The sequence below is a fragment of the Canis aureus genome, chromosome 28 (genome assembly GCF_053574225.1).
Source record: "Canis aureus isolate CA01 chromosome 28, VMU_Caureus_v.1.0, whole genome shotgun sequence".
NCBI classification, from domain to species: Eukaryota; Metazoa; Chordata; class Mammalia; order Carnivora; family Canidae; genus Canis; species Canis aureus.
The window spans coordinates 5829699-5846979 of NC_135638.1; the positions used below are offsets into that span (position 1 = coordinate 5829699).

Genomic DNA, 17281 nt, shown 5'->3' on the forward strand with positions numbered 1-17281 from the left:
GATCCCTGATTCACATTGTTTTAAGGCATGGTCGGGGCTGGTTTTGGATGGAGCTGAGGCTCTATGGCAGCATCTACAGATAACTAAGCTAAAGAAAAGACAATTTATGGGGCACCCTGGGTAGCTCAGTGGTTGAGCATCTGCCTTTGGCCCAGGTCATGATCCTGGGATCCTGGGATTGAGTCCCGCATCAGGTTGCCTGTGTGGAGCCTGCTTCTCCCTCTGCCTTTCTGTCTCTCATGAATAAACAAATAAAATCCTTAAAAAAAAAAAAAGAAAAGGCAATTTATGTAGGCAACAAAAGCAGATGGACTCTATCAAATCTGATGTGCTAAAATTGCTTTAGCTTATTTTTAATAACACATTTTCTTTATTTGTGACACTATGGATTATTTTTAATTCCAAATTATTTTTGTTCTTTAACAGACCTCAAAAGTCAGTTAGATAAATCATTAGGCTAAAAATAGAAGACTTAAAATAAGCACAGTTTATTACTGGGTTGATCCATGATGGACAGATGAAAAACCTCCCACAGATGAAATATCTGTACAGACAATACTAAAACATGACATGAGGCTATCTGGTGTTATGCTAACATGTAAAGGCTCACATAGTATTTGCAAGGCAGGTTTGCAAAAGAAAAGGTTGCGACTGATTGTTTACAACTGAAATAATGGGATCCCTGGGTGGCACAGCGGCTTGGCGCCTGCCTTTGGCCCAGGGCGTGATCCTAGAGACTCAGGATTGAATCCCACGTCGGGCTCTCGGTGCATGGAGCCTGCTTCTCCCTCTGCCTGTGTCTCTGCCTCTCTCTCTGTGTGACTATCATAAATAAAAATGTAAAAAAAAAAAAAAAAAAGCTCTACAACTGAAATAATGATCATGCCTCATTTTTAGGAAATTGATATTTCAAAATATTAATTCACAGAAAACCTGAACATGGAAACAAGAACTCTTGCTTAACACAAGACAAGAAATTATATAGACCTTTCTATGAGACTTTAGCAATCATTAAAAAACCATATTCTAGCCCGAATTGTATGAAGGCATGTTTTCTGCTGACTTCAACAGATAACACCTTTACATAAACTCAGCTGAAATATTTATACTCAGGGAGGTATGTTTCTCCAAGTTTATTTTTGAGAACATTTGCACAATGAAGTTTTTCTTTGGTATTTGTCTATGCTTGCCCTTATTTCTCATTCGATTTAACTATCTATCCTATAATAGCAAATACTGTTTCAGCAGGGAAACATTTTTCTGTTTGTCTGAAAATATCAGTGTGTTTTTTTTTTTAATTATTTATTTATTTATTTACGATAGTCACACAGAGAGAGAGAGAGAGAGAGAGAGAGAGAGGCAGAGACACAGGCAGAGGGAGAAGCAGGCTCCATGCACCGGGAGCCCGACGTGGGATTCGATCCCGGGTCTCCAGGATCGCGCCCTGAGCCAAAGGCAGGCGCCAAACCGCTGGGCCACCCAGGGATCCCAATATCAGTGTTTTTATAGGTGAATGTTTTAAGTCTTAAAAACACAGGACAACTTTATTTGTTGTCCCATTTGCTTTTTTTTTTTTTTGTGTTTTGAGGCTGACACTGAACACCCTGGAAAACAATATCACAGGTTTCATATTTTTCCACTTATATATTTTATTTAAAAACATTCATATGAAAACTTGAATGAAAAAATATGAAAGAAGATTCACTCCAGGAAGCAAAATGGCTGTGTGAGCCCTACAAAAATCTTATTCAGAGAGTGAAGAAACAGCAACATCAACCCAAAACTGATTTTGTTGTATGTCATTTACCTGCGTAGGTGTTTAAAATAAAAAAGTGCTCCCAGCTGCTTTACTTTCACAGAACAAAGGATTTCATGTTAACCTCTTCCAAAAGTTATCAGTTTGTCAAACATTATATTACCAAAACCCAATATTACTGAGATAAGCTGTATAGAATTTAGTGGCAAAAAAAGACAATTCATTAAAATGCGAATTTTAATGCTACCTAATAAATTAGTAACCACCTTATGGCACTCTAAGATTATAGTAAATACCTAGGCATTTAAATGAAAATGTAACTTCATTACCTTTTAAAAAAAACTTAGGCTAAACTTGAATATGTCAGTGATGCCATTTGTTTTCCTTCGGGACTATAGTTTCTCAATATTGTTGTAAATATTTCTTACTTTAAATGAATTTGGATTGAGGAAAATGTTTAGAATGTTGGTTCCTTTTTACCTGTATGCCTCGTGGATTGGTGAGAAGAGCTCTCCAGCACTACTTTTGCCCTGCAAGCACGCGGAGGCAGAGATTCCTTAGTTGGGATTCCTCAGAAGGGCTGCTCGAGCTTCTCCACTTGATCCTGGAAGACAACTTCAGGCCCAGCTGTGTTCACTTGAGCATGAGTGAGACAGACTCCACTACAATCTCCTCCTACCTATTTCAACATTTGTAGAATAAAGATGATACCTTAAACTGCAAATAAACATCAAAATTGATTCCATTTTTATTATATAGAAGATTAGCATACAAAGCACTAAGGATATTTAAAAAAACTTATCCATATATCTAACACCCAAAGGAGAGCATTTTGGTGGATTTCCTTCCAGTATTTTTATGCGTACTTATTTTCAGTATATGTTTCCTACACAGTAGTAAATCCTCATTTTGTGGGTCCAAGATAAGATTGCCTATTATAAAAGGAAATATACAAGTTCAGCATTGAGTTAAAAAATAGAGCCAAGATTTAAAAAAAATGATATGAAACATTGAAATACCAGGGAAGAGCACAGAATCAGATTTTCACATTACCTGTATCACATTGAAGACAGAGTAATTAAGGACGATGTCCCTTCCAATAAGAGAATCTACTAGGAATCTTTCGTTCCAAAATAAAATTAGGAGGTGACGTGGATAATAGATTCCATATTGCTTAGTAGTTTATCTGTGCAAGGGAGAATCTTGCATTGCTCGTTCCAAGGTTGAAATACAGTCCAAGGAATAATATTTAATGCATTCTTTCCATGTGATCATAAGTAATTTTTACTGTTTTGGAAATAATTTTGAAATAAATCCCTGATGGGGTTGCCAAATACAAAAAAGTGCACTTCATAAACCGGGGATTGAGGAGATATTACAAACAACTCTATTTACTCTAGAAAAATTCTCCTTTTTTTTTTTTTTAAAGATTTTATTTATTTATTCATGATAGTCACAGAGAGAGAGAGAGAGAGGCAGAGACACAGGCAGAGGGAGAAGCAGGCTCCATGCACCGGGAGCCCAATGTGGGACTCGATCCCAGGTCCCCAGGATCGCGCCCTGGGCCAAAGGCAGGCGCGAAACCGCTGCGCCACCCAGGGATCCCGAAAAATTCTCCTTATTAAATAGAATTTTAGGGGTGCCTGTGTGGCTCAGTCATTTGAGCATCTGACTCTTGATCCTGGCTCAGGTCTCGATCTCAGGGTCATGAGCTCAAGCCCCATGTTGGGCTCCATGCTGGGAATGGAGTCTACTTACTGATAAACAAATAAATAGATTTTTAAAAATTATTCTAAGTTAGAGATGTTCAACTGCTTAGAGGGGAGTGTTATTTCATCAACTTACTTGTAAGGTAATAAATATTAAGTTATAAAAAAAAGTTAATGAAGTTAAAGCTTTAGAAATACAAGGAACCATTTTTATTACAGTGTTTGTCGTATTCCCCAATAGAAGGATCTGTGTGGAACAAACTGAATATCCGATTTTCTTAGATTTCAAACTCATGTGTCCAACAACTCCGTGGGAGGTTTTCTCATTGCCAAGTAGCCTATAATCGTGACATAAAGTTTCTTTCCTTTTAGCTTCTTTTTTAAATGAACCAGTGTCATCAACGTTCATGTATCTTTTTTAAAGAGACAACGAACTTCTTGAAGGTTGGGACCATGTCTCTCTTTTATATTCCTGGCACTTTTCAATGGCTGATATACCTCAGGCAATCAGATGGTGTCTTTTTTTTTTTATTAATTTTTTTTTCTTTAAATAGGCTCCACGCCTGGTGTAGAGCGACACAGGGTCAGAATTCAGCACCCTGAGATCAAGAACTGAGCTGAGATCAAGAGCTGGATGCCCAACCAACTGAGCCACCCAGGTGCCCCAAGGTGTCTAACAAATGAATGAATGAGCCACTTTCATATTAGTGCTCTATACTCCTTTCAGTATTTCATAACAAAACAGGAAATTATTTTTTTTAACTCCTCCATGTCCTTCTTCATCTTCATTATCAAACTTTATTAAATAGCTGTGTTAGTTTCCTGTGGCTGCTATAACAAATCATCATAAACTGGGTGGCTTAAAAACAACATAAATTTATTCTTTCACAGGTGTAGGCTGAGTCATCATCCCTGGGAAAACGGAGAATCTTTCCTTGCCTTTTCCAGCTCTAGTTCTTTGGTTTGCAGATGCATCGCTGAGTCCCTTCCTATCTTCACATGGCCTCTCTCCTCTCTGTATTTTCCTCTTCTGTCTCTAATAAGGACATGTGTCGTTTGCTTTAGGGTTCACCCAATTAATCCAGCATGATCTCATCTTGACATTCTTAATTACATCTTCAAACATGTTTTTTTTTCCAAATGAGACCATATTTTAGGTTCTGGAGAGACCATCTTTTGGGGATGTCTATTCAACCCGCTATAATAATTAAACGTGCAGATTTCTTCCTACTGAATATTTTACACTTTTAAAAATAGGCATAGGGGATCCCTGGGTGGCTCAGTGGTTGGTGCCTGCCTTTGGCTGGGGGCGTGATCCTGGAGTTCTGGGGTCAAGTCCCAAGTCAGGCTCCCTGTGTGGAACCTGTTTCTCCCTCTGCCTGTGTCTCTGCCTCTATCTCTCATGAATAAATAAATAAAATCTTTAAAAATAAATACATAAATAAAAAATAAAAATAGGCATAAATATTTGTATTAGTGGCACAAATGTTAAGCTGACATTATAAAGAGCCTCAAAAAACATGGTGGCCTAAAAAAAGGCAGAAGCTTATTTCTCTCTCATCTTACAGTCTGGCCAGCCTAGGCTGTAGAAAGGCTCTGGTCCATTAGGTCTTTAAGGGATCCTGATGCCACTGATGACTGTCATCTCAGTATCTCAGCCCAAGAAGCAGGAATAAAATAGAGCAAAGTATTTCCTTTAAGCAAATGAGACTGGAGTTGCAGGCATCCCTTCTACTCTGCCGTTCTATCGCTGAGAACTTATTTACACGGCTACTGCTAGCTGCCAGGGAGACTGGGCGATAGTTTCTTTAGTGGAGTGGCCACATACCCAGATAGAATTTTAGTACTAGTGGAAGGTAGAGGAATGGAGTGGAAATCACTAACAACATGTGAAAACTTAAAAAAAGAGGCAAAACTTTAACTCTCCAAATCATATATTTTTAAATTAAATAGCTCATTGGTAGAATTATTCACAAGTTATGCATATAATTACACCATTTGTCATCTTCATTCATAGGCTGGAAAATAAACATTAACTTTCCTGATTTCTTAAAATTCTTAATGTCTTTGGCATTAATTATCTTAAAGGAAGAGATTACTCTGACACTCTTCAGAAGTCAAATGATAGGCACTGTGTGGTTAGTCATTGTTATTTTCCTAGAACTATCATTAAAACTTTATTAGAAAATATATCTGTCTTGGGTAATTCATCCCCTGGTTTCCATGAAAGAGTGTTTTTCTGGACTTTTTGTCCTCCACCCCTTTACTCTTCCACATGGTGGTGGAAGGAATTACCTGGGAGGAGGATGACAGCCATTCTCTGCGCTAAAGATTCAAACTTTCCCTCTAATGTGCTGTTTTGAGGACTAGACTGGCGCAGTTTGTCATTACTTGGCTTTTACTCCAAGACAGACTCCCCATCGACCCTATCAGTGATAGAGTTAAAGTTTGGGTCGTCCTTTTCCAGACTCATGCGTCTCTTCCAGTTTAGAATTTAGGTGGTGAGAAGAAGGAGTAACATATGAATCCCTCTAATTTCAACAATGACTATGAAGCTTCTTTGTTTCCCACATGATTTGTGAGCATAAAAATAGTGAATCAGAAAGTTCCTGAAAGGCTACAGCCAGATATTATGTTTAATGTTGTTAAAGATACGGTAATATTTCTGTCCAAGGGAGAGATCTGTTTCCAGTTGACACCCAATCTGATAGTTATTCTTCTAATTTGAAAGGAGCAAAACATAATACCTTACTCCCATCCCGCTCCATACTTTCCTCCTACCCTGCTCCTACCTCATCACTACCAACAGGCAGCACACAGAGGCTGGAGTCTAATATGAAAGACAGAGAGGGTTAATGGGCTGCAGAAAAACAAAGAGAAGCTATAATGGGTTATAACTATTTAGCAATGAGAACTGAACAAATCAACCTCCTTAGAAATGCCACTGGCAGAGATGACACTGATGGAAACATTCAGAAATTGCAAAAAAGATAAAGAAAGGTTTGTACAAGGAAGTGACCATTTCCACAGCCCTGCAAGAGGAAAGAAAAGCACGAAAACACAAGAAAAGGGCCAGCAGAACCTGGCACCGTGGGAACAACAGAGAACAGAACAGAGATGGCTCCTTAGGCACACTTGGCTAAGGATTCAGTTGCAAAGAGAAACTTGAAGCTAAAATCAAAACTTTGCTGAATTGTTATTATGGGTTCAATTTAGGATCAAGTTACTCATATATACTTCACTTTCTCTTCTGTGGTGTCAGCCAGTTGTAACCGATCCTTCATGTTGTGTCTACAAAGTTCCTACGTATCAGGGGAAACTCCTATAGTTATTAAGAGTATATGGAGGCTGGAAAGACCACAGCTGATACCTGGAATCAAAGTTCCGATGTTAATGGACATAGTGGGTAAATAGCACCCCTAGATGATGCTACCTCACAAAGGCCTGACCATACCTGAGTGGGCTTCATGTCACACATTTTTGAGGAGTGACTGATGAATGACCATGACCAAGCTATCCCTCTCCCTCTCTCTCTCTCTCTTTGGCTCTAAAAGCATTATACACGACACTGGCAAGAAAGTCATCTGAGGGATCCCTGGGTGGCTCAGCGGTTTGGCGCCTGCCTTTGGCCCAGGGCGTGATCCTAGAGACTCGGGATTGAATCCCACCTCGGGCTCCCGGTGCATGGAGCCTGCTTCTCCCTCTGCCTGTGTCTCTCTCTCTCTCTGTGTGACTATCATAAATAAATAAAAATTAAAAAAAAAAAAAGTCATCTGAAATTTTGCAAGATTTCTTAGAGCCCATTTTAAAGATTTTGGTAGCATGAGGTCCTTTGAATAAATTTTATAGTATTTTGGTTACATTATGGAACATAATTTTAACATTCTGAGATTCCTTCCCTTTCCCTCATTCCCCATATTCGATCATTCCAAGTAATCTTGATTATGCTTCTAGACATTCTTTTTTGTTGTTGTTGTTTGTTTATTTATTTATTTATTTATTTATTTATTTATTGCCTCTAGACATTCTTAAGTGTATTTCCTCTTTCTGTAAATGGGTTGAGGTCCATTTACTTTGTCTCTTGGACGTGTGAAATAATCTACCAAGTGGTTTTCCTCCCTCGTTCTCCTCATAGCTGCCAGTAAACTTTCTAAATCCAGATCTGATTCACTCTTTCTCAAACTACACAAATTTCAGGTACTCTCAATGGACTATAGGATAAAATCCCAACTCTAAAGAAGTGGTTCTGAAAGTGTGGAACCAGGACCAGCTGTGTCAACATCACTAGGAAATTTGTAAAAAATGTAAATTCTTGCCCTCTCTTACCCCAAATCTGCAGAATCAAGATCTCTGGGGATGAGGCCCAAGGATCTGTGCTTTTAAAAGCCTCCAGGGGATTCTGATAAGTGTCTAAGTTTGCAAATCACTGCTAGAGATTGGCCCAGCGGTTATGCTGTCTCACTTCCCACCCCCCAGGCTCACATGTGTCCTCTGTGCATCTGCCCTCAAACCTTCCCACGACTTCCCAAGCATACTGTGCCCTTTCACATTTCTGTGCTTTGGCACTTCCTGTGTCTGAAATGCTATTCTACTCCTCCACTATCTGGTCAACTCCTACTAGGTACCTTAAATCCCTTTGGAATAAGCAGGATATAAATAAGTGTATACTCATCCTTCAACATCCAGCTCAAATATCACCTTTCCTGCAAAACTTTCTCTGATACCCAGACAGATTTAGTCACTCCTTCCTCTGTGCTGCCCTTATATCTAACGCTCCATGCTATATTTGTTTATGCCTCTCACACTGCAAGATGGATCTGTGAGGGCAGTCTCAGTTTCAGTGCGTCCTTTAAAATGCTGAAATCATAGATGTTCCCAATAAATAATTACTGAATAAGACCTTATTTGGTGGTTTAAGAAGCAAGCCTGTCTACCCCTTCTGTTTGGTTTTTTAAAATTCCTTTCTGTTGACTGAAGATGAATCCTCTTCTTCCAGGGGAGATTGCTCTCTTCTTTCTCTTCAAATGGGAGGACAGATTTGAGAGAGAATGACATGAAGAGATGAGGCAAAAGAAAATCAGCCAGATGGGTCACTTTATGCCTGAAGGTCAGCAGAGTATGCCTTTCTTCCGGAACTCTTACTTAAAACAAATAATCTTGAAACAAATCCAAATTTTAAAAAATATTCTCTAATCATATTTTTCTTCATAAACCTTCATTTATGAGAACAGCTGAAAAGCCACAAGTATTTAATACATGTTGGAAATCATAAAATTCTGTGTATGTATGCCAGAAAATAATAGATTCAGTCTACAGAAATTATATCAGTCTCTGATCATATTTTCTATACTGGGAAGCAAGGGTCATTGATAATAGGATATTCTGAAATTTTTTTTCTTTCTAAACAAAACTTTAAAAATAATATTTTATATTCATTTGTCTTCCTAATATCCTATATGGTGTTAATCAATGTAGTGTCTAGACTGAGCAATACTTTGTGTGTACATCTACTTGTTCGTAACAGTTATAATAACCGCAAGGCTTAGCATTTTCCTACACTGTCATGAATGAACAACAGTTTTCTAACTGAACCTCGATATATTGTTTTCACAGAATTGAAAAAATTTGAAATTAGAAACACCAAATCTTCTGACTGTTCTGAACTGGAAGTTCTATCTGTACCATCAGCCTATAACTTCCCATTTTCTCACCATGACTGGTAATTAGCTATATAACCACTTAGCTGATATGAGTGGGTGCTCCCCCCTTTTCCACTACTTTTGACCTGCTACCTTCACCAAGACTCACTTCTTCCGGGTCAAATATGTATTGAAGAGCAGTGTAAGAGAAGAGGGAGGCTGGAGATACAGTCCTGAAGAAAATGTGTACTGGGTAAAGGATGGGCGGGTGTGTAAGCAAAATGATGGTGGATCAAGGCTGGACAAGATTATAGAGTTTCCCATCACAATGGTAATCATGGACAGAGGGAGTTAGAGATGAAGACTGGTTATATTCACCATTAGCTCTTGGAACTAAGGAAACCTAGGAACAGAAGGAAGGACGCTTTTTGGAAATGGCCAGCCATCAGGAATCGTCTACCTTGCCCCTGCCATCCCAAACCTCTTGACACCACTCTGATGCAGCCATTACCCATGCTTTGTAACTCAGTTAATGTTCTCTTCTTCACAATTAGACTGTCCCTCCTGAAAGGCAGGAAACATCTTTAGTTCATCTTTATATCCTTAAGGCAGCTGGCAAAGTATGGATTCCCAAATAGGCTTCTGATGAACAAATAAGTTAAATATCATTCAGAAAGAGTTAGTTGTTAACACTGAAATAACCACCGCACACCGGGTCCAGACTCTCATTTAAATTATATATCTTAAGCAAGTCTGAAAAAAAGAAGGCACTTGTCTTCTGTGAAGTGCTCCAAAAGTAGTGTTCAAAGTATTTGCCTTGCTAGCTGGAGAGCTTCTCGAAGAACAGAACTGTTCTGATTCCACCACTTGATTCATTGCTTACACTTTCCTTAGGCTGCAGGAGTAGTCACTGAAGGATGCCTGGCCTGTGTGTCCACTTGGCACAGAGTTTCAGGAAGAATTCAAGGCTTCTGAAACTCTATTACAAATTAAGCCAGATTCTAATTCTGATCCCAGAACCCTAAAATCTCCCCCAAAACCTACCAATCAAAGATGTAAACATGAAGTAGAGAAAGATAAAGACATCACAATCATGCAAAGACTCATAACGGTCCATGAGAAACAATTTGCATGAATAACAAGAAATCCTAGCAATAAATCCTAGCAAATTAATTTAAACTATTAATTTCAAAATACCCACATATCAAAATGTACTTGTCATTATGGATGTACTTACATTTGAGTAAAGGTAATATTGGGAAATATTGTAAAATCCATAATTATAAAATAATTTAGAGTTTGCAGAGTAATTTACCATTGAATTAGTTTTTAATAGCATCTTACCATTTTGCATTTAAATGTGATTAATTAATAATGCTTGATTGGATTCCCTCTTCTACCTCCTTCCCTCTCCTCACAGATACTAAGAAAAAAAGAATTCAAATGACAGACACAGTGGCAAGTCTAAAACAAGGAGGCTGGAAAAATGTACCCACTGTATGACTGACACCTAAAGAGCTGAGAAGATAAGCCAGGGAAATTATTTGTGATCAGGGAAATTCATGGAAATCATGCCCTAGGCTACGAAAGGGTAGAGGAAAAACTGTTTGCATCTCTCCAAATAAACCCCCAATGGTGGACTCCATTATGATTAGAAATCAGCACTGGCAAATTTGCTTTTGTTTCTGGCCATTCCTTTAAACCTGAGAGAAAGCTTCCCGACATCTAATCCTTTCCCCTCATCTTTTTCAGAACCTGGTTTCATCACTTTCTTTGTTTCTCAACCCTTTTCTCTCCCCAGGCTGCTTCATCTCAACTAATAAACACGCTGGAGTATCACGTAATCTCGCCATCTGCCTCCCCTGGCATTCCCTACTAGCTCTCACCCTTTTCTTCCTTCCTTTCTGTTCAGGATCATCACAAGAGCTATTTAAACTCTGCTCTACTCACCTTTCCAATAGTCCCAAACTTCTGAAATTTGCCTTTCATTGAAAGAACTTTCCCTAATGCCATAATGGCTACTTTTATTTTTTAAAAAGATGTTTGTTTGTTTATTTATTTATTTATTTATATATGGGGGAGAGAGAGTTGGTGTGAACAGGGTGAGGAGCAGAGAGGTAGAGGGACAACAAGCAGACTCTCCACTGAGTGGGGAACCTGAAGCAGGGCTCGATCCCAAGACCCTAAAATCATGTCCTGAGCTGAAGCCAACAGTCAGATGCTTACTTGACTGAGCCACCCAGGACCCCTGTAAGTGGCTATTTTTAAAACAGATTATCTAAAAAACATTTTTAAATGAATGAATGAATGAATGAATGTATGAATAAATAAATAAATAAATAAATAAATAAATAAATAAATAAAACAAATTTTCTAAGGGACACTTATTGGTCCTTCTTTCACCTTGAACCCTTTGCGACACTGGGCACTGGTGACCCTTCCTTCCTTCTTAATATTCTCTCTTCCTTGGACTTCCAGTGTAATGATTTCTCCTGACCTTTCATGATTCCTGAACTTTGATTTTAAAACCTGGTTCCATCACTTTCTCTGTATAGTCTTGGATAAGTTGTGTGAACTTAGGTTAGTTGTACTGAACTAATCAGCCTTTGACCTTCTTAGCTGTCAGTCAGGTCAGGGTCCCAGTGGGTGACAGAGGCCATAGTAAAGAGTCTAATCAAGGGAGTATTACGAGGATGGTGAAGCATCAGGAAACCATTGGCAGAGCCAGGTGGAGCTGGAAACTTGATAGAGGAACTTTGGTCATGGGAGAATTCAGTCACTGCCAAAAATAGTGAAGCTGGGTTGGGAAAGTGTAGTAAATACTCTGACCCCTTCTTACTCCTACTATCGTCTAGTATTCTTCTGGTGCTTTCCATTGGCCAAACCTTAGTGGAAACCCAGAGTATGAAGGAGGCTGGATGATGGAAACTCTAGAGCTCAGCCTCCTGAGACACACAGCAAGGCAGGGAAAAGTAGAGAATGAACCCTGATGGAGGATCAGCAGAAAACAGCCAGTTACAAGTGCACTACCTATCATCTCCTTCATTAATTTAAAACTATTTCATGTGCCAGGAACTATTCTAGAGAATACAGAGAATCCCAAGACAGAAAAGATGACCACTTTCATGGTGCTTTTGGTGTTCTTAGGGAAGACAGTAAAGCAATAACCATAAGTATTTGAGATCACAGATAACAATTGAAGAAAAGGAGGACTAAGACTCTAATGCAGACTTCATCTCTGAGACTACTGTAGAACTTAAAATAAATAAGAAGGGAGGAAGGAATAATAAACTTTTTAAAAGCTAGGGGAGAGTATTCAAACCAGAGAGATTAGTAAGGGCAGAGTGCAGGCGTCCTGAAGTTGACACCAGGTTGGCTTATTCAAGGGAGAGACAGGAGGCCAGTATGGCTGGAGGGAGGGTAGCAGGAGATGAGGTAGGACTGGTTGGCAGAAGCTAGATCACAAAGGGCTTTGTAGACCAGGCAAGCAGTTGGGATGTTTTTGCTAATGCAACAGGCTGGGGTGGCAGGTCGGAGCGTAAGTTAAGGCATATCTAATTTCCATTTGTACAATATACCTTCAGCAATTCTGCGAAAAATAAGTTGTAGCAGGCAAGGATGGAAACATCCTGTTATAGTTTGCACTGTCCTGACTGCTCCCAGGTTCAGGAGAGCTGCGGGGGGGGGGGGGGGGGATTGGTTTGTAGGGGTGACACTGTTTGGATGAGGATGGGTGCCTGACCACAGACTGGTTGGCCACTAAAGATGTGGCTTAGAGATAAAGGGTCTTGCAATTAGACTGTGCTTCTGAAATGTAGATGAGAGGATAAAAGAACTCGCAGTCAGTAGTGTGAGGACAGATCAAAGAGGTAGAGAAAAAAATGGAGATCCGATGGGAACGAAGTAAGAGAACAGCTTCTGTTTCGAAGGGCCTGGATTCCTACTAGCTACTCATCTATATCCATATAAACACTTCTGCTTTCACCTTTTTAATTAAGTTGGTCTCTGGATCTCTCTTTCTTACATGCAAAATAGTCTAATGAACACAACAGTGTTCTCAAGATTTCATTCTTCCCTTCTCATTCGTATCAGTCAGAAATGACAAAGATCTGCTGCGGTAGCAAATAAACCCCTCAGATCTCAGTTGCCCAAAATGACCAGTGTTGACTTCTCACTCACTTTAAACACCCATCATGAGGTGAATGGGACTCTTTTCTGCATCATCCTCCCTCTAAAACCAAGACTCACGGAGCATATCCTCTCTAGAACATTGTTGATTGTCATGGCAAAGAGAATAAAAGAGTTCTGGAAGGTCTTGCATCAGCAATTAAATGCTATGCTCACAATTCACGGCAGAATGTGTCACGTGGCTCATTCCAACGACAAGGAAGCCAGGAAATGCAACCCTACTTGTACCTGAAAGAGTACAGAAAATATCTGATACATTTGCCACCATTCACTCATCCATAACCATGGCTTTGCCTGCTGCCTATGCACCAATGTCAAAATTTCTAGAAGCCCCATTGTCACTCCTTATCCATATTTTCAACTACCTACTGGAAGGCCACCATTGGCTTATATCATAGATATTTCAAATCTCAAGTACCGAGACTGAATCCTTTATCTTTCCCAGAAACTTTGTGTTCTTTCTCTCGGTTAGTGGTCCCATTATTGAGCCACTATATCAAATAAACTCAAGTGTTATCTTTGACTCCTCCCTCTCTCCCACCATCCAGTTAGTTGCCAGGCCTACAGATGTTCTCCTCTAATTTATTTTCATCCCGCTAACCCCATGACCATTACCCTACTTCAACCCTTCATGGATTCTTGCCCAGGCAATTTTGTTGGTCCTCTCTCTGGTGTTTCTGCCTTAATATCTTTTCCTATAAACTGTGATCATTTATTCATTCCTCAAACATTTATAGAGTCCTTACTCCTTCTTAGTGTGTAAATAATGAGCCTACCTTGAAGAAATTCAGTCTAAAGGCAGAGACAGGGCAGCCTGGGTGGCTCGGTGGTTTAGCGCCGCCTTCAGCCCAGGGCGTGGTCCTGGAGACCCGGGATCGAGCCCCACATCGGGCTCCCTGAATGGAGCCTGCTTCTCCCTCTGCCTGTGCCTCTTTCTCTCTTTCCTTCCGTCTCATGAATAATAAATAAAATCTTAAAAAGAAAATAAAGGCAGAGACAGTGATGTAGGCCAAACATTTCAACACAATGAGCAAATGTGGTAATTATGTAGCGAATAGTGGAGAAATGGAAAGGAAACATCAAATTGAGTGTGGTGCTGATGGGAAGGTAATGTTGGAAGCTTCCAGAGAAGTATAACTTCAGCTAAATGAGAAGGCACTAGGGAGCTGCTCCTCCACCTGAACCACAGCAGCTGGAAAAGGCGGGAGGAAGAAGCATGTGTCTGACATCACCGAAGCACTTGTCCTGACTCAGCCAAACCAAGGTGGATTGAGAAGAATGGCGTGCAAGAGCAAGCAGGAACCTGATCAGCGAGGACCCAAAGTGTCCTGGTCAGTCATCCAGCAGGCAAGTGGTGGAAGGTCATCTAATGAAGTAAGAAACTCAAAAGGAGGAGCAGGTCTTGTGGGGATGATTATTTTATTATTTTATTTTATTTTATTTTATTTTATTTATTTTATTGGGGGGATGATACTTTCAATTATGGATACCTTCACATAGCTGAACACTGATTCCAGGCATAGTAGCAAGCATCTAACTTTTCTTTTCTTTTTGATTTCTTTCTTTTTTTTTGCATCTAACTTTTCTACAGATGACCCTTGAAAAATGTGGGGATCTGATCCCTACAGCCAAAAATCCCTATATAACTTTTGACTCCTTCCAAAATTAACAATAGCCTACTGTTGACTGGAAGCCTTACCAATAAATGATTAACACACATTTTTGTATGTATATTATGTGGTGTATAATTTTATAATAAAGGGAGCTTGAGAAAAGAGGTTATCGAGCACATCATAAGGAAGAGAAAATGCATTTACAGTACTGCACTAGAATGAAAAAAATCTATGAGTGGACCCACGCAGTTCCAATCACTGTTGTTCAAGGGTCAGCTGTATTTTAATTCTCACAATTCTACGAGGCAAAAGTGTACTATTATCTTCATTCTGCAATTTAAAAGCAAACACTGAGATTCAGAGATTAATGACTCGACCGCTTCCACCCTTACTAAATCTGTTCTGCATTGGAGCCCAAGCTGCCAGCCGCGTACCAAGCCCTGCGAAGTTTAAGGTTCCTGCGGGACCAACCCCCGAGTGTGTCCACAGGCTGGAGGGCAAGGGGAAGGAGCAGCTTGGGGTGGGGCTGGGAGGTCATGAGAAAGGGGGGGGGGGCACGGTGGGATCAAAGCAATGCGCGCGGATGAGATGGCTCAGCCGACTCTGAAAAGGAAGAAGAGGACAACCAGGGACATGAAAGTTAAAAAAGGGCAAAAAAGTGGAAAAGACACCAGCAGAAAGAGTTGGAGGAGCCCTTGGACAGCGGGAATCCTTGAAATGTCTCTCCGTCAATCTTTTTTTGGGAAGTCCCTAGGCCAGGTGTCCCTACTATCAAGCCACTTATAGCAAAGGACCTCTGGGGTCAGAGGGGGCATCGGGTCAAGGGTGGGCCTTTCTACCCCACTTCTCCATGCCTGAAGGACCACGTGGCGACCTGATATCCCACGTGGGTGGACTACCGGGGAGCTTCACTGTCATCAGAGCCCATCAGGAACTCTTGTTCCTCTAGGGCCGCCCGGGGGACTGGGTGCCAGCGTCCCCAAAGCCGCTCGCTCCAACAGGTTCCTGCGCAAACGACCCACAGACCCACAGGCGGCGGCCAGGATCCCGGGGCAGCTGGCGGCCTGGACGGGTCTCGGGGGAGGGGGGGGGAGTGGAGGAGGGGGGCGGGAGGAGGGGGTCAGGGGGAGGGAGGAGGGGGGTAGGGGAACATGGAGGGAGAGGGGGTAGGGGGCCAGGGGTAGGGGTAGGGGGTAGGAAGGAAGGGGGAGGCTAGAGGGAGGGAGGAAGGGGCAGAGGGAGGGAGGAGGGGGCAAGGGGAGGGAGGAGGGCGGTGAGGGGGAGGGGAACAGGGGGAGAGAGGAGAGGGGCAGGGGGAGGGAATAGGGGACGGGGACAGGGAGGGAAGAGGGGGTAGGGAGGGGGTAGGGGAACGGGGGAGAGGGGAGGGGAATAGGGGGACGGGGGTAGGGAGGAGGAGGCTAGAGGGAGGGAAGAGGGGGCAGGGGTAGGGAGGAGGGGGCGGGGGGAGGGGAACAGGGGTAGGGAGAAGGGGGTAGGGAGGAGAGAGGCAGAGGGAAGGAGGAGGGGGAGGGGAACAGAGAGGGAGAAGGGGGTGAGGGGGAGGGGGTAGGGAGGAGGGGGCAGGGGTAGGAAGGAGGGCGGGGGGGGGGTGGCAACAGGGGGAGGGAGGAGAGGTGCAGGGGAGGGGGGAGAGGGATTACCTAAGAGACACTTACTGTCCCCCCTTCACCTGGACCCTTCCTTCCTTCTTAATATTCTCTCTTCCTTGGACTCCAGTGTAACGGTTTCCCCTGACCTTTCACGATCCCTGAACTTTGATTTTAAAACCTGTTTCCATCACTTTCTCTGTTACAGCCTCGGGTAAGTTGTGCGAACTCAGGTTAGTTGAGGGGGGAGGGGGCAGGGGCAGGGGGGAGGGGGCAGGAGGAGGGCAGGGGCAGGGCGAAAGTTGCGGGGCAGGGGGAAGCGCGCGCCCGCCACGGGAGGGAGGCGGGGAGCGCGCCGGGCCCCCAGCCCGCCCCCGCCCGGCCCCCGCCCGCGCGGCCCGCGTCCCTTCCCTTCCCGCCCCGCAGCAGCCCCGCCGCGCCGGGTCCCCGCAGCAGCCGCGGACGGTGCGTCAGGAGGGGCGGGGCCAGCAGCCGCCGCCGGCCCCGCCCCGCCCCCGCCGAGGCCCCGCCCCCGCCGAGGCCCCGCCCCCTCCGGCCGAGAAGGGGCGGGGCCGGCCGGCGCAGGGTCCGGACTCGGAGGCGCTGCGGGCCGGGCGGTCGGTCGGTCGGTGGGTCGGTCTGTCCGCCCGCCGCGAGCCCTGGCCGCCGCCCCCCGCCCCCCGGCCCGGGGCGGACGCAGGGAGCCGAGGCAGGGCGTCCGGGGCGCCATGAGGGGCCGCCGCCCGGCCGGCGCCGCGGCGGAGGG

At 42.8% G+C, this 17281-nt stretch overlaps 1 long non-coding RNA gene across 6 annotated transcripts in view; it reads right to left on the minus strand.

Moving 5' to 3' along the window:
• LOC144300345 (uncharacterized) overlaps window positions 1–16774 on the minus strand; it is a 111788-nt gene extending 95014 nt beyond the window's left edge. Inside the window, exons 1-6 of one of the 6 annotated variants that reach the window (XR_013366920.1) lie at window positions 16585–16774; window positions 15340–15508; window positions 15115–15235; window positions 14069–14264; window positions 13284–13520; window positions 2237–2473 (exon numbers count right to left, since the gene is read on the minus strand). This is a non-coding gene — a long non-coding RNA (uncharacterized LOC144300345). The remainder of the gene's footprint in view (window positions 1–2236; window positions 2474–13283; window positions 13521–14068; window positions 14265–15114; window positions 15236–15339; window positions 15509–16584) is intronic. The other 5 variants (XR_013366917.1, XR_013366918.1, XR_013366914.1 and 2 more) reach the window with 5 other exon arrangements.
• Window positions 16775–17281: the final 507 nt, after the last annotated feature.